We start from the raw sequence: 27,080 nt of genomic DNA, 5'->3' as shown, positions 1-27,080 counted from the left end.
AGGACAGGAAACAGCAGTTTAATTCAGGAAGCCCTGGCGAACAGGGCAGCAGAGAGGAGAAAAGTCCTTTGTCGCTAATAAGCTGGAAGTTACTTTGATAACAGCAGGGTTAGACTCGAGAATAAAACACATTTCTTTCACTACCACACACCATTAATATCACAGAAATGTGGTCGGAAGAAATGCCTGGCTCAGACGGATTAGCCACTGGCCTCCCCAGCAGCCGCCCGGGGAAAGCCAGACCCGGGTCCCCTTCCCCTTCCAGGGCCAGGCTCTCTCTGACCATGACCACCTCGGACCGACTGTCATATGTCAGCAATGTCATATGACCAAAGAGAATAACGATAGTATTTCATTATTTCCCAGTGTCAGGCCCTCTCGTTGCTGTGGCCTGTGGGGAAGGTGCGAGCCCGGTAAACAGCCTGGATATAATGAAGTCCATGTATGCGGCAACGACAAACAATTTTATATGCAGACAAGGCCCGATTTCATAAGAAATTACTTATGCAGGCGTTCTGCAATTATCCTGTGATACTTTCAGGCAACAGTCTGACAGCAGTTGTGCAAACAATAAAGGGATTACAGAAATAAAAACAAATAATATTACACACACAGAAACTCCATGTTGCATGTGGACGAGTGAAGGGAGTGTACAAGGATGAGTGGGAGCCAGGCAGGGGCCAACAGGAAGTGAGGTCCGGAGACCAGCGACCCCTTCCCAGCACACAGACAGTCCTGATGCAGAGCGTCCTGATGGAACCACCACAGGCAGATGTACGGGATCTTCCCCCATCGCAGGGGATGCTGGCCCACCCGCCAGCCTCTCAGGGCAGCTGAGGACCTGGGCCACCTTTGCAGGATAGAGCAGAGTCAGGGACCCGGACAGGCACTGGGCGGGCCGAGTGGCCTTGCCATGTCTCTCCCACACCAGGTGGCCTCTCAGGATAAAAGAATCTTCTTGCGCTTCTTCCCAAGGTCAACACAGGCCACCCATGTCCAGTGGCAGCCAGAGTTTCCGGTCAGCTAGGTGAAGCGTCAGGACCACCCCATTTCAAACACAGGTGAGCAGAGTGAGTGGATCGGCTATGCACGAGGACTAAGTCGGGACTCTGAGGGAGCCACGGCGTGTGCCCACGCAGCCCCACAACTGGCATGAGGAGGGGTCATCCTATCACCCGCTCCCTGGGGGCAGAATCCCACGCCATGCATCACCCTGTCCCCATATCAGACACGGGTAGGTACCCTATAACTCAGGTGTTGGGGAGGCACAGAGTGAGGTGGGATGGGGAGGCCTGCAGACGGGGATCCTGGCCACCTTTCCCGGAAGGTGGGTGTTCCCACTGCTGCACCTCTTGCTGGCATCAGCCCACCCCATGTAACCAAGGACCTCCCAGGCCTCTCTGCAGGGAGAGAATGGCACTGCAAATGTCACCTTCCTTTCCCACTGCCTGTGTTTCTGGAGGCTGGGCTGGGCTGCGGGCAGCTCAGGTCAGCCCTGGCCGGGTCTCATCGCATGCCCGCTGTATGTATGAGCCTGTGCTCAGCAGAGCTCTGCTTGGTCCACAGAAACACTTGTGTTTGATAAGTTGCCAACATTGGAGGAAAAGAACTCGTTTTTTTAAACTTTTTTCCTTAAGAACTATGAAGACCTGGGAAAATTCAGCCCACATTTCCAAGTGCAGCTGATGAGAGTTGAGTGGCCCCCTGCAATGGGATCAGCTCTCCCCCACCCACTCGGCACACATCCAGCTTCCTGCATTTCCCACCTGGACCCTGAAGTGGGGTTTAGGAGAACTCCCTAGAGAGAGACGCCCAGGCTGGGCCAAAACCTGTCTAGGTGCCTTCTGACAACACACTCTGGGGCAGAGTCCAAGCTCTCCCCTGGCCAGGCTGCCTTCAGCACTGACCACCTTTGTCCAAAACCCTAAGCATCTTGTATCCCTAAAACAAGCCTACTGGAATACCTGCAGGGCACCTTCAAGTTACCTGTGCAGGTATAAGGAACTCATAACCAGAGTCCTGGCCTCGTTGTGTCCTGGGTGTTGACATAAATCATACTAGGCAGGCCTTGGGCTTTGCAATCCCTGCATTCCAGAAAATTTGGAAAGAAATGTGCATTTGCTATATATTGAGTTTGCTGAAACCAAGGTGCAGCAAATTCTAATAAATACAATATGCAGAGGTGAGGGGTTAGTCCATCGATACATCAGTGAATGACTGCAGACCACTCGCAGCATGCCAGGACTGTCCTGGGAGCTGTGCAAGCTCCCAAGGTGACCAGGACACCAGCCCTTCCCCCTTCTGGTGCCTTCTTTCAGCCAAGAAGGTCCCTGGAGCTGTCTAGAACTGCCTGAGGGATGGCCTTTTGTGCCCAGGTGAGAATGACTCTGCCCATGGCTCGCTGTGTGGTCTTGAGCAAATCCCTTGCCCTCTCTAGACCCCAGTCCCTTCACCTAGAAAATAAAGGTACGTTTGATAGCAACAGTTTCTGCTAGCCCTAGGGGTCTATGGATCTAGGAGTTACCTAGAATTTCTGTTAAACAGAGTCCTGTTTAACAATAGCACCTGTACTACCCAAGGGAAAAGATGCCTAAACCGTAACCACCAAGAATCTTCAAACTCATTCAACAGGTTATTAGATGACCCACAAATCAGCACTGACAAAGAAGTGATCGCTATCAGTTTGGAGTTAACACTTCCTGGTAGTGAATGGAGCATGTTTACATTTCCCTGAGGCCTGCACAGACAGGCAAACCTGATCAAAGGGAGCCCTAAAGGCTTCCACTTGCATCTGCCCGAGCCCACAGCTGTGGAGGCTCAGCTGGGTCCAGTTGTTGTTTAGTCGCTCAGTTGTGTCTGACTCTTTCTTGACCCCATGGACTGTAGCCCACCAGGCTCCTCTGTCCATGGGATTCCCCAGGCAAGAATACTGGAGTGGGTTGCCATTTCCTTCTCCAGGGGATCTTCCCAACCCAGGTACTGAATGTGCATCTCCTGCATTGCAGGCAGATTCTTTACCACTGAGCCACCTAGGAAGCCCAGAAGAGGAGCCAAAGGCACTGTCACGAATCACAGTGACCGCCATGCAACTGGCCACTTTTCCTATACCCACGGTCCCTGAAATTCCTGACTCCCAGTTTTACACTAGTCACAAGGCCATCCCTCTTGGTAGAAAATCGAGGCCACAGCAAACAACCCACCAAGACTTGGTCCAAGTCACTCGCAGAATTCTGGCTCTAGGAGCATTCCCACACCTGGAAAGGGGGGTTTCTCAAGACATGCTCTTTGGTTAAAAGCAGCTTAAAAGTAAAAGAAAGGCAATAGTCCTTGTCATGGTCTACAAAGGCATGTCTATCCAGGCCCTCCAACCCACCCACCCTCTCCCCAGAGCTCATGTCCTCCAGCCTCGATGGCCTCCACTTTGTCCCCCACGCATACTGGCTTCTTCCGCACCACAGGACCTTTGCACATGCCGCTCCCCCTGCCAGGAATGCTCTTCCTCCAGACCTGCACTGGCTGGCTCCCCCATGTCCTTCAGATCTCTCATTTCCAACGTGCCTTCCATAGGAGGGCCATCCCTCACCCTCCAAGTACAGACACGCCCCCTCCCCCTGTGTCACCCCAAACGTCATTTCCTCATGGCACATATCAGTCTCTGACATCATCTTATCCATGGCTGTCTTGTTTACTGTGCCCTAGCCCCGGTCTTGTCCAAGACTATACCCAGGGCCGCTCTGTAGCCAAGGGATCATGTTCCGAGATCAGAAAGAAGCACGAGCAAACCTTCACCTCGCCATCCAGCAGCTGCATGGCCTGGGGGAAGCCACTCAACTTCTCTGACCTCAGTTTCCACATCTGGAAAATGGAACCAATAAGATCATCTACCTGCAATGGAATTGATGAGTATTAAGATAACCCCAAGAAACTCTTGTAGTTCACTCTACCTTCCCTCTGGAGTTAAAATTATCTCTGACTTTCTTTTTCTCTCAGGCAAAATGAGAGTACTGGGATCTTTCTTTCCTACCTCATCGCTGCATACTGAGGAGTTTGCAGGGATCCTTACCTCCATGAGCCTGGAGAGCTCCCGGTGAAGATCAAACACGACGCAAAGCCCCACACACATATGCAGGGCTTATCATCATTATCACACAGAAATTACAATTATTCACTCCCTCCTCTGTGCTCCCAAAGTACCGCTCCTGCAGCATTTAACTAAGGTAATTACTACTGCTGCGGGAAGGCTGTTGACTCACACGTCTGCACCAGGACACGGAGCTGCCTCGGGACAGCACCCTGAATCCAGGGTCCTAAATGTGCCTCGGGGACAGCAGGAGCCACTCTGTGTCTGATGGAGAGAAGGTCTTATGGTCTCTGAGGGCCAATTCCTTCTAGAGGTTGCTGGGCCTCAAGACCGAGAATGGGGTCTTTGAAGGTAAAGCTGTGGAAGGCTGGACGGCCACACCACCAGGCTCTGCCTCCATTCCTTGCTGGGATCGCTCTGGAAAGCCATGTTGTGGCAGGACAGTAAATCATTTTCTGATGTGTATGAGGGATTCAGTTAGCATTAGATTGCTTAGCTGCTGCTGCTGCTAAGTCGCTTCAGTTGTGTCCGACTCTGTGCGACCCCATAGACTGCAGCCCACCAGGCTCCTCCGTCTCTGGGATTCTGCAGGCAAGAACAATGGAGTGGGTTGCCATTTCCTTTCCCAATGCATGAAAGTGAAAAGTGAAAGTGAAGTCGCTCAGTCATGTTCGACTCTTAGGGACTCCATGAACTGCAGCCTATCAGGCTTCTCCATCCATGGGATTTTCCAGGTAAGAGTACTGGAGTGGGGTGCCATTGCCTTCTCCAATTGCTTAGGGTTTCTATGTAATGGTGCTTTGGTCATCCCAAAGCTGTACTTTTATAGTATTTGACTTTAAAAATTCAAGTGTCTATTTCAAAGTATGGGGAGGGCATTGGTGGAGATGAATGGGAGTAAGATTTCCCCCAACAAGTACCTTCAGAAGTCCAGAAATTTCTCAACTGGCTCATCATAATTTCAGGCTCAAGGGTCTGAGAATCCTGTGTGCTGAGGAATCAGCAAAAAGCAAGAAAGGAGATGCCCACATGCCTTCTGCTTGTTTTGAAAGCCTGTCCCCTTTCTTGGTCTCTGGAGCACAGAATTTGCTCTTGGAGACAAAATTCTAACTCTACTCCAGTTCACATGACCCCAGATTATTACAAGATGTACATTTTCCATGAAGGAAACTCTCCCCACCTGCTCATGACCAATCCCAAGAATAGCACATCATCTTTCTTCATCTTCTATGAGGTCCAGAGTACACCAAGCGATCAGCTTCTCAAAACCTGTGCCCTGGTGGCAGGAAACCTGGTGAGCCCAGGGCCTCCGCCTACTCTATAGGGTCTCAGGGGCCATGTGCAGGATGGCATGGCTCATTCACAGAAGACCAAGTCAGTCCAGCTCCTGCCCTCGGGCGCCCCTTCTCATCCTGGCCTGGGTCAAGGGGAAAAGGCAGCATTCTGGCAGTGCCTCCTTGCCACCTCAAAAGCCACAGGACATGGAATGTTCCAGAGCAACCACAGCAGGATTGGGGGTGGGGGTGGGGGTGGGGGGAAAGCCCCACCCACCACCTTCCCTACCTGAGGCCCTTGGCAGTGATCCTAAGCTGGGCCTTCAGAAACTGTGAGCATCCAGGCGGCAGAATCACTACCATCAATGTAGCAGCTAAATATTGTAAGACTCCTAACTCCCCCATCTGTGTTTTGCCTCCCAAGAGGGAAAATAGTCTTCACAGACATTCCCTGATCTGGCAGGCAAATTCTAAACCTTACTGGCAACCGCAGGCTTGTTTTCCCAACCAAACAGCTATGAAACCAAAAATTGTTCTGCCTGCGTTATGCTGAGGAGGGAAGTAGCCAAACAGTTCAGTCTGGAGGCTCGGGAAGCCCGCGGCCGCCTCCATCGCCAGAGCAGACCGGGTGCTAGAGCGTCGCGGAGCCGCTGCCCGCCTGCCTGCCTGCCGTCCGCTGGGGGAAGCTACAACTGAGGAGGGAAGTAGCCAAACAGTTCAGTCTGGAGGCTCGGGAAGCCCGCGGCCGCCTCCATCGCCAGAGCAGACCGGGTGCTAGAGCGTCGCGGAGCCGCTGCCCGCCTGCCTGCCTGCCGTCCGCTGGGGGAAGCTACAACTGCCGGTATTCGCTGCTCCTTTTCTTAACACGGAATACACCCACCAAGAAGCTGACGGAAAACACGCACCACAGTGTGAAATCAACACTTTCTAACTCAAAGAAAGGGGGTTAAAAAAAAAAAGAAGGGAAAACTCCCAACCCTTTGGCTACAGATACTTCCTCCTACGAGATTCCATGAAGTGATGGCACCACCATGGCCCCGGGCCCTGCCACTGAGCCAACCTTATCTCCCCAGCCCCTCACTTCCCATTTTACGGTATTTCCCCACATTTTTTCCTAGCCCTTCTCAATCTTAATACCGGAACTCTGCACCTGTGCAATTGCTAATAAACCAAATCTGATGATAACCATGGAAGCCTAATTGATAGGGGCCTTTATCGACTGGCCTTGATGTCTATCTGAGGTTCTCAACAGCCAAGATTTAAATGTTTCATTTTATTTTTAACTTTCACTTTTCCACATTTCAGCAATGTCAGGCAAAGAGGTATGGTTTTACTATCAGAAAGAATCATGGTGCAGAATAATTTATGACTTCAGCTTGGGCTTTCAGAAAAGCTATTTCAAATCTTCACTTTGATTTGGTTGTATCAAAACTACTCAAAATAACAGCAGCACTTTCTTGGAACCAGAATATGTTAGCAGCACCTCAGGACTGCGTACTGAAGCCTCGTATTTATCCCAGAAGAAAACTTGAGAAAGGAGTTAAGCCACAGAGAAGAAAATAACATTTTTTCATGATTCTTTTGTTCCCCCTCCCCACCCAAAGCACTAAGGAATCCCTCCCCAATGGTGAGTGGTCCTGCCAGTTATGGCTCTCCCAGAGCTATGGGCAGGTAGAGGAGTCCTACCTGGGTGGGGCAGAGGCTGGGAGGAAGCCCCTGGCCAGGGACAGGGAGAGGGGCCATTTGGTTGGGATTTGTGTTAGGTCAACACGACAAAGCAGGAGGAAATGATGTGTGTCCAGGGCAAAGAGTTCCAACATCGTAAGACTTACCTTAGCAGCTTAACTGCATACTTGTCTTAAGGACTGTCAGTCTGGTGAGAAAATACCCCAGAAAGGATGCAGCTGATCCAGGCACTGACAGATTGCCAGAGGGGCGTCCCAGTTCCCTATCACAAAAGGAAATATAGAAAGAAATGATGTAAAGTGAAATGTAACAAATTCACCAAATCACAGCAATATGCAGAGGTCAAGGAAATTCAACTGAAAAGGTTAAAGATGAAATCAAATCCGGTGTACGAGAATGAAAATCTATCCCAATGCAAGGCCACCGGTGACGTGCTGTAGACAAGAAGCTAAATACTGCCTAGCACTGGGATCTTTCATTTTCATCAGATCAATAAAAGCTTATATTTATCAGGATTCCAAGCAGCTGCCACTTCTGACAACCTCCACTTTATTTTCTCACTCCTTGCGCTGTATCAGGGCAAAGAGGAGAGGAGAAGCAGCTTTTAATGCTATTTACACCTGAAGACACAATTCCATTAAGAGGTCCTGTTTTGTTAAAGAAACAGGGAATGATATGATTATATTGGCAGGAGCGGGAAGTCTCTTTGTTCTTCCCCCCATGTTTTCCCCTTTGCAATCCAGACCCAGCACGAAGATTTCCTGACATGAAGTCCATGTGTGAGCACTTTTTTGTTCAAACTTACCATTTACAAAGGGAGAAAGGCTTTCTGCTAAAACAGTTACCACTCTAATCATCTGTACAACAATATTTGCTATCAGGCATTCTAAATAGATTATCACCAGTCCATCTGCGTCATTATTGATTTATAAGGTTCTAAGCAGCTTTAGAATGGAAGCTTTCCCACTGAAGGGTTTCTTGTATAAATCAGAGCCGTGCTCAAATATAGCAGCCATCACTCAAGATATTGTTCTTAAAATCATAACAAGACGGAGAAAATGATACATCGCGTGTAATATACTGATCCAAACTGATATGCAAATCTTGTTTTTTAAATATATTACTTGAGTAAAAAGAGGCATCATTAACATATGAATGCTATATGCAAATGATAGTGACAGAGCAGATGTTGGCGCATGTAATTGACCTATATGTGAATTGCATCAGAACCCTTAACTCTATTAATTCACTACCCAGTAACTAGATATTGTCCAAAAAGTACATTCTTTGAAACCATATACTGGAAGCAAAGCTGACAGGCTTCCAAGGATTCTGAAACAAGGTCACTGTCACTATTTTGCTGTCATCTGCATTCCCCTTCTTATAGATGACATCATCACGGGGCCATGTAAATCGATCACTTAATAGCATTTAGAAAATACTGCAGTGGGGAACAGGTTATAAAAAAAAAAAAAATGCCCCAGTTTTATTCTTTTTCTTGGCAGAAATGTCATCCCTCTTAAACTGAGGGTTTGTGCATGAGTGCACTGTGAAACACACAGATGCCATTTTATTCCCCGTCTTTATTTTTCCACTTCTTCTCAGAATGACATTAAATTGTATTAAATAGCCTTTTGTCCACAGGGCACAGACCACCCCGCATATGATAATGTATTAATGCCCCACGTTCCAGCCACTGAGCTGAAACATTCTGAGACTTGGAGGATAAGTATGAAGCACCATTGTGTGTATAGCCTGCTAACAACTGTGACACATACTAATAGAAACATACCTAATAAATTACTGCTTTCAGGTCTAGCAAGCTGACATTTCTCTGCAAGGGACAATTTTATATTTGTGGCACAGAACAAAATTGCTTCATATGAAGCCACTGTGGATTAGCATAAAAATTAACACTTAAATTTCAGCTTATTTTCCACCCTCTCCTCCTGCCACAACAATCAATTCCTCTTATAAATCTGATTAGATTTTATGATGCTTATTATTCAGAGCATGTCTCAACACAGCATTCACAGGCTTGAAGACTATTTGTTTAAATAGAAAAAAGAAGCAGATAAATCTATAGGTATTTTTTATTACCCCATTCCCCACCAGTTTCTTTCTCATATTGTAACATCAGTAATTGATTGCACACATTAATTAACATGTAAGGTAGAAATTCTGCATTATGCATGATTTATTTTCCTATCTGGTGAGTAGGTTTGTCTGCTGCCCTTGTGTTTCTAGGACATTGGGCTCGATTCTGGTCCAGACATAAATGCCAATGCTCATTCCCCCTGAAAGTTATTAATGTCAGATATGAAATGAGATTTTTGATTTCACCTGCTTACTAATCCACAAAAGCTGTTTTGAGTGATGCAGGCTTAAACGCCAAAATTTGAAATGATATATTGCTATATCTGATAACATGCAAATATGTTCATTAGACATAATTTAGCAGGAGAGAATAGCAACACTTTTATAACTAGTCTAGGTCAAAAATGGTTGTTAATTAAACAAGTCATGAAAAATGGCATTACAAGGAGACTGTCCAGCAGACACCCGACTTTCTAACGATATGCCACTGATAGGTACCCAATGCTTTTCACTAAAACGGAGGGGGAAGAAAACTTTCTGAGCATTTCACATAACCTACAGCAATGTTAACAAAACTATGCCCACATTAAGACCCTCAAATTGGTCACAAATTCTTCTTAGTTTTTAATGGTAACACACTACACTTCTCCATTTGAAGATGCGATTTCACTTTCTGTCTTAGTGGCTTAAGGTGATTTATAAGGTTGACTCCTTCACAAATAAACCAGAAAAGAAATTAATATTATATCCGGCCATGCTGCTGGCTGCCCTGCGTGTTTATGGCTGTGTATTCTAAATCAAGTAGAGCAATACGCAAAAGGATGCTTGGACGATGAGGGCGGCGCCAGGGCTGAGGTGGACAGCAGACAAAGGCACAGGAGGAACCTGCAGGTGGACCTTCTCTTTCCTGTGGTCCTCCTCAAGTGAAGGCTCCTGTTACCTAGGGGACCAGGTACAGGAGGAACTCTTGATTGGTCATGAGTTGACATTCAACATGGGCAGGGTTCTGATACGCAGGTCAAACTGACCACCCGAGCTTGTCTTCTTGGGGTGAGGCTTCGTAAATACCTGGGGGAAGGAGAGTATCTCAGGAGTTAAGTACACAGTCTAAAGGAGGGTAGGAGGAGTTTCCAACTGGCCACCCACCCATGCCACCTTCCATCAGAGAGGAAAGTATTCATAGAGCAGTTAAGGCTCAACACACCATCTAGAGCCAACTGGTACTGGTCGATGCTCTACTTAACAAAAGCGTCCTTCCTTGCAGCCAGACACTGAAAACACAGTCTGGAAAGCAGAAAGGGCATGTATATGCATTGGGAGTCATGTAAAATAAGGAAGGCTGAGTGCAAGAGCAAATGACCATCTCAACAAACCAAGAGAAGTTCACATTTAAGCCATGGAAGCAATTAATCTATATTCCCGACACCAACTCAGAGCTTGATGGAAAAGTGATTTCTAATCCTCACTTATCTGGTGGAGGCAGGTCCTTCCCCAAATACTTCGTGTCCAGGTGTAAAACATTCTCATTCTTAGCCTGGCTCGCGGTCAATGTTACTACTATTGCTAGGACTCACACCTTATCTTTGACTATGTTTTGTGGTTCTATACTTTCAAATCCAGAATCTTAAAATAAGCGTCATAGCATTCGTCCTGCCTATCTTTCAGGGATAATGTGAGGTTCAAAAAAAAAAAAGAAAGAAAACAGATGGAAACTCTGGTGGAGGAGGCAAAGGAAACACAGTCCTGAAAGACTCTTGTTACTTTTCACTCCCACTATGCCCTTCACTGCATCTCCTGCCCACTCCATGCATGCCCCATCTGGACAGGGAACCTCTCCTTTCCAAACTCTCGAATTACAGCCCCGGTTCCTACACTCAACCATCTTCTGCTTCCCCATGGGGCATGCTGCCAGTTCTCACATCGCAGGAGCAACTCAAGGATCACTTGGGGTCACAAGACTTATTGACAAGGTCTGGGGGGCCCCTATGTATTCTCAGGTCATTGGGAAGTCTTGGGGAGGAAAGATTCCAAGACTGCAGCACTTAAGTGACATTTAGATCCTATGGTCAGAGTAGATGGCATTAGCCTGTGCCTCTCACGGGCCAGTAATTCTCTTTCAGGGGGCCTGGCACTATTTATCCAACTTCAGGTACCTCTACATGGCAGAAAGAGAAGAGGAACTAAAGAACCTCTTGATGAGGGTGAAAGAGGAGAGTGAAAAAGTTGGCTTAAAACTCAACATTCAAAAAACTAAGATCATGGCATCCTGTCCCATCACTTCATGGCAAATAGATGGGGAAACAATGGAAACAGTGACAGACTTTATTTCCTTGAGTTCCAAAATCACTGCAGACAGTGACTGCAGCCATAAAATTAAAAGACGCTTGCTCCTTGGAAGGAAAGCTATGACAAACCTAGACAGCATATTAAAAAGCAGAGACATCACTTTGCCAACAGAGGTCCATATAGTCAAAGCTATGGTTTTTCCAGTAGTTATGTATGGATGTGAGAGTTGGACCATAGAGAAGGCTGAGCACTGAAGAACTGGTGCTTTTGAATTGTAGTGCTGAAGAAGACTCTTGAGAGTCCCTTAGACAGCAAAGAGATCAAACCAGTCAACCCTAAAGGAAATTAACCCTGAATATTCATTGGAAGGACTGATGCTAAAACTGAAGCTCCAATACTTTGACCACCTGATGCAAAGAACTGACTCACTGGAAAAGACACTGATGCTGGGAAAGATTGAAGGCAGGAGGAGAAAGGGACAACAGAGGATGAGATGGTTGGATGGCATCATCAACTCAATGGACATAAGTTTGCACAAGCTCCAGGAGATAGTGAAGGACAGGGAAGCCTGGAGTTCTATAGTCCATGGGGTCATAAAGAGTTGAACACAACTGAGCAACTGAACAGCAATAACATGTGCCTCTATACCCAACAATGAGAAAGATGCCCAGAGTCTTCCCTGGGTATGGTTAAACTAGTCCATATTTCTCCAGAGAATTTAATTAACTTCAAAGTGCTTTATTTGTTGAAAGGGTAAAATGAATGAATGAAATGACAAATGCACACATAAAGAAATAGGTGAATAAGTGAATGAATGCATACAGGCATGAGTGAATAGATGGAGAGATAGAATGATGATTGGCAAAGTGTAAAAAGTAATAATGCATGAACTAATATGTCAGTTCAAAAATGTGCATGTAAATGAAAAAAATGCCTTATGAATGAATGGAAGAATACCACTGATATCTTTTTAATGAACAAGGATATACATGAGCTCTTATAGCATGACTAGGTTGATGTAAGATAGAAGAGAAGAAATAGTAAACAAGGTCTGATTTATTATCAAAGTGTTTGGACCCATCCTTGGCTTCCTTCTTGTATCTCAAAGAACACAAATTCCTAGAAAACCCTGTGGGCAGCCAATAGGATTTTGCATAAGCCACCACAGACTCAGGATAAGCAAGACAAACATTCCTGCCTCCTGTCTGGACCCTCAGGGTGAAAGGGCTCAATCAGGTGCTTCTGATTATGAGGCAACCGGCTTTGACGCAATCCTGAACCTGCTAGACACTGATGGATGCCCCCCGGAATGCAGAAGCTACAGCATCAGGAGCACAGACCCTAGATGATAGCCCAGTAAGGCCCAGCAATGAAACTGAGAATTCACATCATCACCCAAGTCTCCACTTATTCATCTTTAAAATGGAGATAATACATCTGAAAGTGCTTAGCCCAGGATTTGGCTCCTAGTCACCACTCAACTAACAGCCATCACAGTCTGATATTGTTGAGCTGCTCTGCCCTGTGACTCCTGGGTCCCCTGCCCATGGAGAACTTATTCCCAGGTGGACATCCATCTCTACCAAATGTGCTGGTGGCCAGGCTCCCGGAAGCAGGGGACTGCACCATAGGAACCCTCATGACTCCTTTCAAGTGTATATTAATATTTTATTTCTTCTTCCAAGCTCCACTTATCTGCATAAATAAAGATGTTTTCTATTTAAAATCACTGGAGAGAGTCAATCTTTGTGATCTTTGCTCTTCTGTGGAATTTGGTTTCCCATCCACGGAACTAAGTACTTGGTCTAAATCATGGTTTTTCAGTATTTTTCTGGCAGATTCCTTTTCCAGGGAAATCTGACCAACCACATGTGAGCTGATAAAAGCAGCTCCTCTAGCCAACCCTGCAAGAGACAGCTCTGAGTTCTCCCCCTTCTTGGGAGAATTCCCAAGGTTCTTCTTGGATCCCCTGGGGTCCCATGGAAGCCAATTTGAGAAGCATTGGATTGGAGACTTCCTGATAGCCCGGAAAGAGTTAATTCTGTGGCAGCACTCATAGTGGCTTGAAGGACATGCCCTGGATGCCGGCAGAACCATATGCCAACTCCAGTACAGTTATCCACACCTGGGCAGACTGGTATTTACATAGGAACTAGAAGAGATGTCTTTCTTTCCACACTGATGGTCTTCCAGCCCCAGTTAGCTGCCCTTTCCTCTCTTCTGCTTCCAGTCCTGCCACTGATTCTAAGCTAGAGGCCAGTCCCCACTGAGGCAAGTAGACTCAGACCCAGGCGTGACCCTTGAGCAAGACCATAGGCTTCCTGGATCCATAAGTCTTACTAGTGAGTAAAGAGCTCCTATCTGACACACAAGTCAAGAAAAACAAACATCTAAGACTCTCCCTTGAACAAACTGGCCTTTAGCCATTATCAGAGGCCATCTCCCAGAATGAAATTTCTAAATGGGGAGTGACTACATTTTCCTCCCACCCTAACTAGACTGGGGACAATGTGGCCCACATTTTCATCATTTGTACCCCACCTTCACCTCATTGCAATATCTGCTTATACCTGTGCCATTAACTAAGTAGGATTTTTCTTGAAATTAACTCACAGATTTGTTTTTAATGGAAATTTTATATAACACTGCCATAAATCAAAAACAATATTATTCTCCATCACATTATGTAAAATAAATATCTAACCATATCAAAGAAAAACATGATCAGGCATGTTGCATCTGAAGTCATCTCTTGGTGTTGGGGACAGTGCAGGGTGGGGAGCTGAAAGCACTGACCCAGCGGTGAGCAGCCTGGTGGGCAGCCTGCTCCTCCACTGCACTTCTGACTATGGACTTGAGCCCCAGTTTCCTCATCCGTAAAATGGGGGTTAAAGTAGTATCCACCTCATAAGGTTGTCATAAGAATTAATTAAATGAAATGATTAGTAATTAATTAATTGCCCGCATGTGCCTGGAAGTAGTTACCTGTTGCTGCTGCTGTTATACTGAAGATAAGCCAGCAGGAGGTGAAATCGTACAGAGCCGGCCACCTCTTTACATGTCTCCCACAGAACGTTGGCTCACACACGCTGAGCTAGAGGAGGAAGGTGACGCAGGGGCAAGGTCACGGGGCTAGGCACCCACAGCCTGTCCTCACCCAGCCCTGCCACTTGCTTAGTGTCTGACCTCAGAGTCTCTTCCCTTCCAGCCTTGACTCTCCCAACCATCCTATTCGGGGATTGAACACAGGAGTCTCCAAAGGACCTCCTGGCCATGGGGAACTTGAGCCTCTGAGGCCACTGCAAGCCCACCCTGGGCTAAAAAACAGCCCTCCCCCTCTACTTTGGCCCAGGAGAGAGACCCATTCAGCAAGCAGCTTCGACGGCAGGTGCTGGTAGCAGGAGGTGAGCCACAGAAGCTGACAATTCCCAAGACATAAGGCCCAGTGTGAGTACAAAGAGGGAGCAAAGGAGGTACATGCAGGGTCCCCGAAACAGCCACTGGGACAGGCCACGGCTGTATCCAAGTCCCATTACTGGGGACAGGCCAGAGGAAGGGAGGCCAGAGAGATGGCCCAGGGAGGGCCCCAACCTTAGACGGCTCCTCCCACTGCAGGCCTCAGGTCCCTCCCCCAACACCTGTGGCCTGTGCCCATCACAGCCGTCCCCTCAACACATCACCCTAAAAAGTACTGAGACAGCTGTACTTTGTGTGATGCACTTGGGAGTGACCACCTCTTGTTTCTCCCCTATATCCCCATGTCCTGCGGTCAAGACTTTCCCAGGAGCAGACGTTTGTATCTGTCCTGAAGCAGCACCCAGTTTCTCCAAGAATAGGTTAGCATCTCTTAGATTTTACATCTAAGTTTATCTGTTTCTCAGATCCTAGTAAGAAAGGATAATGGAGTGCATAGCCATTCCCTTCTCTAGGGGAATCTTCCCAACCTGGGATTGAACACAGGTTTCCTGCTTTGCAGGCAGATTCTTTACCATCTGAGCCACTATGCAAGTCCCCAATAAGAAAGGCACTTCCTCAAACATCTGATGGACACTCTGGGACTTCTCCCAGGCAGAAATGACATATGCATGTTGGATTTTAATCCCACTGTCCAGAGGTTGTGGAGGTGCTCTGGGACCCCCAGTCAGCAACTCTCTGTGCATATCACCTCCTCCCACCAATTCCAGATGGGCCCTGGGCCTTCCCAGGTAAAGGTCTTCTTGCAGGCAGCCCTCCAAATGGGAGCGTCCCCAGGCCCAGCCCCCTGTCCTGGATGGGGGAGGGACTGAGAAGCTTGTGAACCTCGGTAAACAGAGCTTGTGACCCGTCTCAGAGAGAGATGCTCCCCCACCCCAGGAATCACTAGGTGTGGCTTCAGGACAAACATCCATACACACAGAGGTTGGTTTTGTAGGCATAAACACATGCTCTCTAAAAAGGCAATGTTGAGTCTCTGGAACAAAATGAGGGTATGAAGCCGACACTGTTTACAATCAGCTGGATCCCTTGGACTTGCAAGCCCTTTTTCCAGAAACATTCATGTGAAAGGCGCTTCCTTAGGAGTGGGTACTTATCTTACTTATGGGGAGCTAGGATGATGCTACCATAGAAGGGCCTACGCCAGGGCCCCCATCGGTCCCCATGGGGGCAGGAGATAGAGCAGACTCAGGGACAGCTGCCATGGAACTCGCTGAAGTGGACGGCCCAGCGCCTGCCCTTTTGTGAACTCGCTAATCACAGCAGCACTGATAAGTCCTAAAGCTCTCTGGCTAACCCCAAACCAAGTCATGATTCAGGTGTTTACTGCTCTACAGACTTTATTAAAACAAACAGTGTAAGGAAACAACAAAAAAATGTTTTTTCTCATTTCTTTCAATTGTTCTGCTTGGCAACTTTATTGCACATTAGTTCAAAATAAGCTGCCAATAAAGTTGGATAAAATTAAACTCATGCTGGAGTTTTTTCCTCAATAATTTTTGTTGGGTTGTTTTTATTTTCATAAGGATTTGAAATGTGGCATTATCTTAGGTTCAGAATTTCACTGTCTGGGTAGTTACAACTTAACTTCTACTGAGTTTATGAATTCCAATCTCAGTTCTTTTAAAATGAGTTTGGTTTTACTGTTAGTTTCATACCAAAGCAGTCTCTATAGCAGTTTGTCTTTTCCTGTACAAAAAGCACAATATAAAACCAGAATCTTCTGTACTGTAATTAGGCTTAGAAAATTATGTGATTTCTAATTTAACAAAACCTCAGAACACTGCATAATCCACAACCCAAAGTCAACATTTGTTTGAATGTATGATTTCAGGAAAATATTTTTTTAAAGATAGCATTTGTGAATAGGCCAAAATGATGCAATTTAAGATAGCAAAAAATCAACATGTTGGAGTAAAAATAATGCACTGTAGTAATTTGATTATAGTGAAAATCAGACGTCATGTGTTGTAAGCAAACAATAGGCATTTTTATGCAACTAAACATTTTTCTGGCTATCTAACTATGATTTATTCATCTGAAATGATAAATTTAATCCCATCACCAGCAGATCAATTGCAGGTATAACAGATAAAACCAGAATAAATCATTGTATCACTGTATTGGAAACACAAAAAGCAGATAGAAACGGAGTCTGGACTTCAAACTGGAGTCTGTTTCCAGGCGTTCCAAGGACCGTCTGCCACAGAGAAGTTCAATGTATACATAAAGTCATCTGATCCAAATATGCTAATGATTTTTATTGGTTGAATCTTAAAAGTGAGGTTTATTTTTATGAGTATGCATTAATTAACCCAGCATGTACTATCTTTCAGACTATCTTGCCAGGGACTTTCATTTAAACATGTTTATTGTGAAATGTTTGCATTCTCCACATTTGTGGCCCACACGCAGATTATTTCATACTTTCCTTTAGAGCACTTAGAAAAGTTAAAAGGAGTTATTGTTTTTGATTAATGCCATTTTGGGGCAGTTAAAAAAAAAAAGAGTTCCAAATCCTAGCTCTGCATAAATTCTTTGACATTAAAAAAAAGGAAAAAAAAAACCCTCTGCAAGTTCCACTGCGCAAAGATATGTGGGGGTTTGTTCTGGGTTTATTTGAAGGTGGCCTGCTAAACTGAACTTTATTAACTTTGGTGTTTGCATGAACTCGTGCAAGAGCGATGGCCAATGTGGAGCAGCTATCAATCACAAAAGGAGAGCCGCGCTCGGGGCTGTGGTGTGGTGCCGCACAGATGGGAGTTCTAAGGCTCCGCCTGTCATCTTTTGATTAAGAAAAGGAAATGATTTCACTAAAAAGATATTCCCTCTTGTGTTGTTTTGTTTTAACTGAGTTTGTACTTTCCACCAAACTGGACATATTTATTGAGACTCATAAGTTACTTCACGATTACCAACATCACTGCAATCTCAACAAACTATTTTTTTTCTTGCCAATTATCTAAATATCATAACTATAAAATATCTTAAAACATTCTCCATACTGTAAACATCTTAGCTACAAAGCTTCGAGTGTAAACAGTATGATGCATCAGAATGGTTTTAAGCGATGTTATAAAAACTGCTCTTAAAAACTAAACAAAAATGTAAAGCTTCCATCTGTTTTATGATTTTTCCACTGCTGAACGGCTGCTGTGTGCCAGTTCACTGAACCATGGCTTGCTAAAGAGATTGCTGGGGTCACAGATTGAAAAAACAAAGAGCACGTCCTTAATGGTGGGATTTTTTTTTTTTCTCTCTCAAGTCTTCCTGACATGGCTGGAACGGAATTAAGTGTGCGGCGGCCGAGGAGAAGGGACAGAAAACGCACAGGATGCCTGTTGCAGGAGGAACCCGCACAGCCTCGCATTTCCTAAAGAATGTCATTTCGGCAATTATCTTAGGTTCTTCGGTGATTGTGTATCTGCAACCACAATACGCTCTTGCTTCCTCACCGAATTTTCTTTGGCGCCCTGTATATACTAGTTAAAAATAGACAGCAAATTGCACACTAAGAAAAAGCAGGCTTATTTTTGTGCACATATGCAGGTATGAAACGATGATCATTTAGAGACTGCCCTTTCTACTCTGCTCTCAGCCCTGGTTCAAGGGGGTGCAAAGGTGCCTGAGCAGGTGAAGACACCTCGAAGAGGCAGGAAAAAACTATCTTTCAGCCCAAAGGCTTCTCTCTGAGACACTGGGAGCTGATGAGGGGAGGAGACTGAAAGAGACAGTGCATAGATCCAGTGCTCAGAGCTCACTGCTGCGTGGGGAGCACCGCACAGCCCACTGCAGTCTCCCATCAGGGACACTAGTGTCCTGGGAGCCCTCCTGACCCCTACCAGCCTGTCCCCTGAGGCCACTTCTGAGGAATAACAGTGACCACTGGGTTTGGACTTCCTGGTCTGGCTACCTGACCCCTGTCCCCCCGCCCCACCCCCAGAGACAGTGCCTTTGGAGGCTGGGGGCTTCTCGGGCTTCCCCCAGGAAAGACTCACAGAGAGCTAGACATTGCTTGTCAGCCCCCCGAGGCCAGCTGGACCAGGTCTCCCTGTCCCACTGCTCTCCTTTAGAAAGCAGGCCCTCCAGGGCTGGGATAGGGGTGTGGACAGGCTGCCAGGGCCAGGGCAGGCACAGCTGGGAGTCTGCCTGCCTTCCCTGGGGTGACAAACACATGTCGGACCTCCTCACAGGGTCCTCCAGCTCACAAGTGTGGGGTATCCTCGAGCTGGGGGTCATACTCTGATATCTTGGAGGGAAGAGAAGAGGACACTGGGGGCTGGAGATGCCAGGGCAGACCACCCTGCCTCTAGAAGCCGATAGCCTTCACATCCACAGCACCACTCACCCTCAGTGGCCAGCCTGCGGCACAGCTGTCGCCTCCCCATCTCCGTCTCTGGTTCCTGCAGTCCCCAGGGCTTCAGCTGTCCCTCCTGTCACCCTACGGTGCAGAGGCTTTGCACAGCCACTTGCCATGAGGGCATCCCTCCCCCAAGGGGTCCATCTCTATGAGTGGCTTTACAGGTCCTAACAGGAGGCCTGTCATGGCCAAGGGACTCCCCAGAATCCCTGGGAAGACCAGCAGTTCGAAGAGCAGGCCACCACCCAGGGGCGAGCGAAGGCCTGTGCCTGCTGCACCCTGACACCTGAGAGCATGGGTGTGGGGATCCTTGGAAAGCAGGCCTGAGTCCCCACTCTCACCCGCTCCTCCCAAAGCGTGTCCATTTCCCATGGAGTCTCACACGTGCACCACGCCCAGCAGACCAGTGACCAAGACTCCTCAGCTGGGTGACTGGCGGCTCTTCCCACACGCTGTTCCCACTGCACTTGGGCTTCAAAAGCCCAACCCAGACCCCGTCATCTGGGCCCTCCTGTCCCAATGTCCGGAGCACCAATGACCCCGAAGAACACCCAGCCCGCAGGCCCTGTGGGCTCTGAGGCAGGCTGGCACGATTCCGTGCACATTCCAAATTTAAATCTGGGACGCTCTCCCCTTCCTTCACTGCTCCAGAACCCGGGGGAGGCATCTGCCTGGAAACAGCTGTCACCCAAAGGAGGAGGCAGCACAGACGGTTCCCCCGCGCACACCTCCGTCAGAAGCTACACATCAGCCAGGGTTACTTAGCTACGGAGCACCATAGCCCGGGGGGAAGGAGGACGGCCGGGGAGAGAGTCCCACGGGCAGGGCCCCCAGGCCCGCTCTCACACATGCCACCCACCGGTCAGCAGAGCCACCTGCAGGGGGCATGGGGTTCCTGTCTCATCGCAGGGAAACTGAGGTTCAAAGAGGTTAACCAATGTGATCAAGATCATGCGATTACAATGATAATGATACAACAGTCTCAATAATAAACAGTAAGAACCAATCACTTATTAGCATGTGAATAACGCTCACTGTGGGCCAGGAGCGCCCTGGTGCGGTCCAAGTTCAAATCCTTACAACAACCCCATGAAATGCTATCAGCCCTGCCCTCGAACAAGAACAAATGAACAAATAAGAGGAAATGGAGGCAAAGGAAGATCAAGTAGTTTGCCCGAGGCCAAGCAAACCAGGAAATGACAGAGCCAGGGTTCGGTTCAGGGGGCCTTTTGCTTCCGTTCTTTGAGCCACAGGCTACCCTGTCCCCTGGCCGTGTCATGGCCATCACGGGGACCAGCGAACTTGAGCTGGTCAAGGAAGGGCTCTGTCTTCAGGGGCCGTCTTCTAGGCCTTGTTCTTGGAGGCCCTGAGCTCTCACCGGGAGCCCAGGGGTGGCAAGTTCTCTCAGCTTCATGCGTTATTTAATGTCTATTATTCACTTTATTCCCAATATACAGATACCAGGAAACTGAGGCTCAGAGATGTCAGGCAGTTTTCTGAAGGTCAAACGAGGGGCAGCAGCAGAGGGGAGCCCCTGTGGGGGAGGCAAGCTGGACCTGGCACCAGGACCCTCCGGTGGAGAAGCCCCACCCTGGCCTGCAGCGGTGTCTCTGGCCAGCAGCAGGAACAGGATCTCAGAAGAGGAAACAGGACCAGCACTGGTATGTCACGCTCATCACAGCGCTGGAGACGCTGTTTGGGATTTGCTGTGGTTGCCAACCCATGTGTACTTCTCACTGAGGCTAATCTCGATTATAATGTGGGTTTATACTAAGTCCAGGGAAGGGAGGGAGCCAAGCGCAAAGCTCCAGTTCATGCAGATGGTGGTGGGAGCCTCTGCAAACACTGACCATATTTAGGAGAAGTCAGGAGATGGGGACGCCAGCCATTCGGCTCGGCAGCCCAACTCGGTGGGCCAAGCAGCCTGGCTGGGAGTACCCAGCGCCAGCCCTGGCTTCTCTGCCCCTCAGAGCACAGGCAGGGGTTTCTGTCACTGTCCCATTGGAGTGCTCCAAGTTCAAACAGTAGGAAGAGGACTAAGTTGAATGACAAAGGAGAATAATTACACAAGACAACGATCTACCCACCACCACCAAATGCTGAGGTCCCCAAGGAAGGGCCTCCAAGAACAAGGCCTAGAAGAGGGCCCCTGAAGACAGAGCCCTTCCTTGAGAACACAGACAATATGAAAAATGCTGGCGGGTCAGGCTGCACTTTCCTCGAACTAATCACTAATGAAGTTTGGGGTGAGCTATTTTGAAAGCAGCCCACACAGCACAACCACACACCGTCATCAGCTGCCGTCCTCAAATGCAATTTCATTCATAATTAAATATGAAAAAGCCACCACCTTAAAATAACATCAGGGGTCACAGTTGAACTCTCCCGTCTGGGCCAGTGAATTCTGGCCTCCGCTGACCTCTCCAAGATGGTTCCCAAACCTTCCCAGGCATACACCCTTCCTCCAGCCCCAGGGGTCCACCTGCTGTCCCCAGACACACCGCAGTTCTGCCTCCAGGCCTTTGCCCATCCCACCCTACCTTCCACACACCCTTCTCCCTCCTCTCTGCCTGCAAGTGCCAACCAGAAAGCAAGGATCAGCTTGAGCAATCTCTCCTAAGAAGCCTTCAGCAGCCAAAGCCTGAAAGGGCCCCTGGCCAGGCTGATTTTCAATAGCAATTGTTTATACAATCCCTTTGGCAAAGCTGATCTTGTATTGCCCTGTGCTCTCTTCTCTTGCCCTCCTAAGCATCCATTAGACTCCATGAGCAGGCATCCCATTCATTCATTCATTCATTTAGCAAATGTTTGTTTACTGAGCAACTACTATGTGTCAGACACCAGAGAAACAACAGGGAAAGCCAGACGTGGTCCCTGCCCCCTTGGAGGATATCTTCTAGGTGGACCAGATGAGGAATTCACCAACAAACACGCACTAGATCTTTCCATCTGCACTGTCAGTCCCCCAAGGTCGGGCCCTCCCCTACATTCATGTCGAAGCCTACACCAGCTTAGGACACACAGTCTGTGCCGACCCACCCACTCTTCTGGCTGGGTCACCTCTTGCCTGGTTCATCCATGCTGTGCCTCAGAACTCCTCCTGAATCTGTATTTAGGAGAAATTCCTTTGGTGAGAACAATCAGAGCTGGGTGGGTGTCAGCCCTTGAAGCTGGAGGTTCCCAGTGGCTGCTGGATGGCCCCACATGGGACCAAGACAGAGATCGAGCCCACACCCTAGCCCAGGAGGTGAGTGAACATGCAGGAACATTTTAAAGGCCACCCACTCTCTGGAGGCAGCTCCAGCAAGGAACATGCTGTCCACGACAAGGGTAAACCGGGAACCACGCAGGAAGCAGCACTTGCAGCCTCTCAGCAAGCTGAGGGAAGGATGGACGCCCTAGAGAGAAGGTCCCAAAAGGCTGGGGAGAGATGGCCCAGGTACTGGGAAGTGGGCCAGGAATGGGGCAGCTCAGGGGACCAGACTCCCACAGCATTAACCTAGCACATGCTCATGTCTGGTGCAAGGCTGGGTCATGCTGTTAAGAGGGGCAGGAACTGGGTGGGGCCAGGCTTCTAGAAGCTCACAGACCTCCAGGAGAGAGGAGATGCTACACTTTTGAGGCCAGTCACACACATACAGGGGGCAGTGGCAGCATCACACAAACTCCCATTATTGGAATTTAAGATGTAACTAAGCCCCTGGCAAGGACTTCCCTGGTGGCTCAGACAGTAAAGTATCCGCCTACAATGAGGGAGACCAAGGTTTGATCCCCGGGTTGGGAAGATCCTCTGGAGAAGGAAATGGCAACCCACTCCAGTACTCTTGCCTGGAAAATCCCATAGACGGAGGAGCCTGGTAAGCTACAGTCCATGGGGTTGCAAAGAGTCGGACACGACTGAACGACTTTCCCTTACCTTACCTTAAGCCCCTGGTATCTGTTATTTTATTTGATGCCCAACCCCCCTAGTACAAGGTGGAGAAACTAAGGCTGCAAGAGGACAAGTGCCATGTCCAAGGTCACACGGCTAATACTGGAACCAGTAATCAGGTCCTGAGTTCATTCCCACCTGTGCTAAAATCCTCTAGACTCTGATCACACCTGTTCTCTTGTGGCTTCCATGTGTCACCCCCTTCATCTCCCACCCACCCCAGAGCCCTGTGCTGTTTGGAGACCTGTAAAGGCGGGTCACTGGACCGAGGCCACTGGGATTCCCGTCATGAAGAGCAACAGCCTCACCATCACGTACCCGTGAGATGCTCCCTGCAGCACCATCACTGTTGTAACGGGCTCAGTCCCCAGATGAAAAGACAGGGGCGCGGGGGGAGCCATGTGATGTCACACCAGCACACCCTGACCCCAGTCTCAGCCACAGTGCCGCTATTCTCTGGGTCTTGCTCCTCATCTGAGAAGTGGGAAGAACCCCCCTTCCACTCGGGCATTGGATTAGAATTCCAAAGGGAAGAGGTAGGTTTCAGGGGTCAGGAAGTTCCATCTGACTTGCTGGGTATTCAGCCAATAAGCTTTTATAAACATCTTTCTCCATCCCTCCCCAAGAATCACACAGCTCTGGGTTCAATGTGGATGCCATCATTAATACTCAACCTGTCAGAATCATGGCTTCCTACTTAAGAGGAAGACAATGTTCTGGAGCCCCAAGCACTTCCTTTCCATTGGCTCAGTTGATCTTTTTGCTGGTTGCTCCCAGCTCAGATGCATGGAGCTCTTGTTTCACTGAAAGCTGTGGGTTTGTCACCGATCGTGTCCATCAATAATCAGCAGATTAGCAGCCTGCTTGTGCAGACACTTCTATTTTCAACCTGAAGGGTGGTTTGGGGGTTTCTTTTAAATTTAACTATTCTCATTAAGGATTCATAGCACACCAAAAGAGTGATTTTTTTAAAAAATCATCTTTGCAGAAAAGGAATATCAGCAAAAATAATCACTATTCCAGGCTCAACAATGAGTCCCTAATGAGGACAGCAGTCATCAGTTAAATAAACATATCATTAGGATGAGAATGGATGTGTCAACATAGACACAGTCCACTAATTTGTGTGTGTTGGAGGAAATGTCTGTGGTCTATCTCAGTGGGGTCCTGCTAGGGGTGGGCGTGCCCATGACCTTTCACAGGTAAAGCTCAGGGTGAGGTCAAGGTCAAGGCAGGTGAAAGTGCAAGTGGCTTAGTAGTGTCCAACTCTTTGAGACCCCATGGACTATACAGTCCAGAGAATTCTCCAGGCCAGAATACTGGAGTATGTAGCTGTTCCCTTCTCCAAGGGATCTTCCCAACTCAGGGATCAAACCCAGGTCTCCCGCATTGCAGGCAGATTCTTTACCAGCTGAGCCACCAGGGAAGCCCAAGGTAGGTAAGGTGGAAGCTATTGATGGAACAAGGACAGAAGGTAGACAATGGGACACTTCCCTGGTGATCAAGCAGGCCTGCGACCATGAGCAAATCCAGAAAGCTTCAGATAGAAATAGCACCAGACAAGGAGGATTAAGAAGAGGAGCCTCTTACCCAGAGGCTCTACAGCCCTGTTGGTCACTGGGGCTAAACCCTGCCTGGACAGCCAGTGTGGGCACAAACTCTTCACCCAGTTCTTTTCTCTGGAGACTCACAAGAGGGAGAGAGATCGTGGAACCAAATGGGGCTCCATTGGAACTTCCAGATTTCTGCTTGTCTGGGATCTGATGTCCTCTAGAGATGAAACTGAAGTTCTAGTTGGGAAGAGGAGCCTCATGGATCACAGAAGCACACTCCCTTTCAACCAATGCTCATTGAATACTTCCTGTAGACCAGAGAGATCCTCAGATATAGCACAGAGGAATGTGCACTTGGTCCTTTCCATCATGGGACTTAAAGTTATGGGAAAGGGAAAGATAATCATAGGTTGTTAGGATAATCATAATTTGTACTAAAGTGTCACAAAGTAAATAAATATTGAGGCTCACCATTGAGCCTGATTCAGACCATTAGAATTATGATTCTACATACAGGGAAGAAAATGTTCTAGAACCCCAAACACTCACTTCTCATTGGCTAAGCTGCTTTTCTGCCTGGTTGCTACCATGCTCGGACATTGACATTTTAGTAATCAGTGAACTAAAATGGACGAGAATGGGCAAATTTAATTCAGATGATCATTATATCTACTACTGTGGGCAAGAATCCCATAGAAGAAATGGAGTAGCCCTCATAGTCAACAAAATAATCCAAAATGCAATTCTTGGGTGCAATCTCAAAAATGACAGATGATTTCTGTTCATTTCCAAGGCAAATCATTCCAAGGCAAATCACATTAATCCAAGTCTATGCCCCAACCACTAATGCCAAAGAAGCTGAGGTTGAATGGTTCTATGATGACCTACCAGACCTAGAACTAACAAAAAAAAGATGTAATGTTCATTATAGGTCACTAGAATGCAAAAGTAGGAAGTCAAGAGACATGTGGAGTAACAGGCAAGTTTAGCTTTGGAGTATAAAATGAAGGAGGGAAAAGGCTAACAGGGTTTTTCCAAGAGAACACAATGGTCATAGCAAACACCCTCTTCCAACAACACAAGATGACTCTACACATGGACATCACCAGATGGTCAATAGCAAAATCAGATAGATTATATTCTTTGCAACCAAAGATGGAGAAGCTCTATACAGACAACAAAAACAAGACTGGGAGCTGACTGTGGCTCAGATTGTGAACTTTTTATTGCAAAATTCAGACTTATATTGAAGAAAGTAGGGAAAACCACTAGACCATTTGCTATGCTATGCTAAGTCACTTCAGTCGTGTCCGACTCCGTGCAACCCCATAGACGGCAGCCTGGAGAATCCCGTCCCTGGGATTCTCCAGGCAACTAGACCATTTAGGTATGACCTAAACCAAATCTTTTACAAATATACAATAGAAGTGACAAATAGATTCAAGAGATTAGATCTGATAGAGTGCCTGAAGAATATGGACAATATGCTCATGACATTGTAAAGGAGGTGATGATCAAACCACCCCCAAGAAAAAGAAATGCAAAAAGGCAAAATGGTTGTCTGAGGAGGCCTTACATATAGTTGAGAAAAGAAGAGAAGCAAAAGGCAAAGGAGAAAAGGAAAGATGTACCCATCTGAATGCAGAGTTCCAAAGAATAGCAAGGAGAGATAAGAAAGCCTTCCTCAGTAATCAGTGCAAAGAAATAGAGGAAAACAATAGAATGGGAAAGACTAGAGATCTCTTCAAGAGAGTTAGAGATACCAAGGGAACATTTCATGCAAAGATGGGCACAATAAAGGACAGAAATGGTATAGACCTAACAGAAGCAAAAAATATTAAGAAGAGACGTCAAGAATACACAGAAGAACTATACAAAAAAGATCTTCATGACCCAGATAACCACAATGGTGTGATCACTCACTTAGAGCCAGACATCCTGGAATGCAAAGTCAAATGGACCTTAGGAACCATCACTACAAACAAAGTTAGTAGAGGTGATGGAATTCCAGCTGAGCTATTTCAAATCCTAAAAGATGATGCTGTGAAAGTGCTACACTCAATATGCCAGCAGATTTGGAAAACTCAGCAGTGGCCACAGGACTGGAAAACATCAGTTTTCATTCCAATCCCAAAGAAAAGCAATGCCAAAGAATGTTCAAACTACCACACAATTGTAGTCATCTCACATCCTAGCAAAGTAATGCTTAAAATTCTCCAAGCAAGGCTTCAACAGTACATGAACCGAGAACTTCCAGATGTCAAGCTGATTTTAGAAAAGGAAGAAGAACCAGAAATCAAATTGCCAACATCCATTGGATCATAGGAAAAGCAAGAGA

General features: G+C 47.3%; 1 protein-coding gene across 18 annotated transcripts in view; it reads right to left on the bottom strand.

The window, feature by feature from the left end:
- Window positions 1-27,080, bottom strand: part of ZNF536 (zinc finger protein 536) — a 448,340-nt gene that overhangs the window by 322,374 nt on the left and 98,886 nt on the right. For 14 of the 18 annotated variants that reach the window (XM_059877488.1, XM_024979020.2, XM_024979014.2 and 11 more), the window contains one exon: window positions 7,188-7,303. The exons of 3 other annotated variants lie outside the window; for them this stretch is intronic. The gene's annotated coding sequence lies outside the window, so the exon portion shown is untranslated. Of the gene's footprint in view, window positions 1-3,789; window positions 3,886-7,187; window positions 7,304-27,080 lie in introns of all 18 variants that reach the window. One more of the 18 variants, XM_024979016.2, reaches the window with a different exon arrangement.

This window comes from Bos taurus, chromosome 18 (genome assembly GCF_002263795.3).
Source record: "Bos taurus isolate L1 Dominette 01449 registration number 42190680 breed Hereford chromosome 18, ARS-UCD2.0, whole genome shotgun sequence".
Taxonomy (NCBI): domain Eukaryota; kingdom Metazoa; phylum Chordata; class Mammalia; order Artiodactyla; family Bovidae; genus Bos; species Bos taurus.
This window is presented reverse-complemented; position numbering and strand designations above follow the sequence as displayed.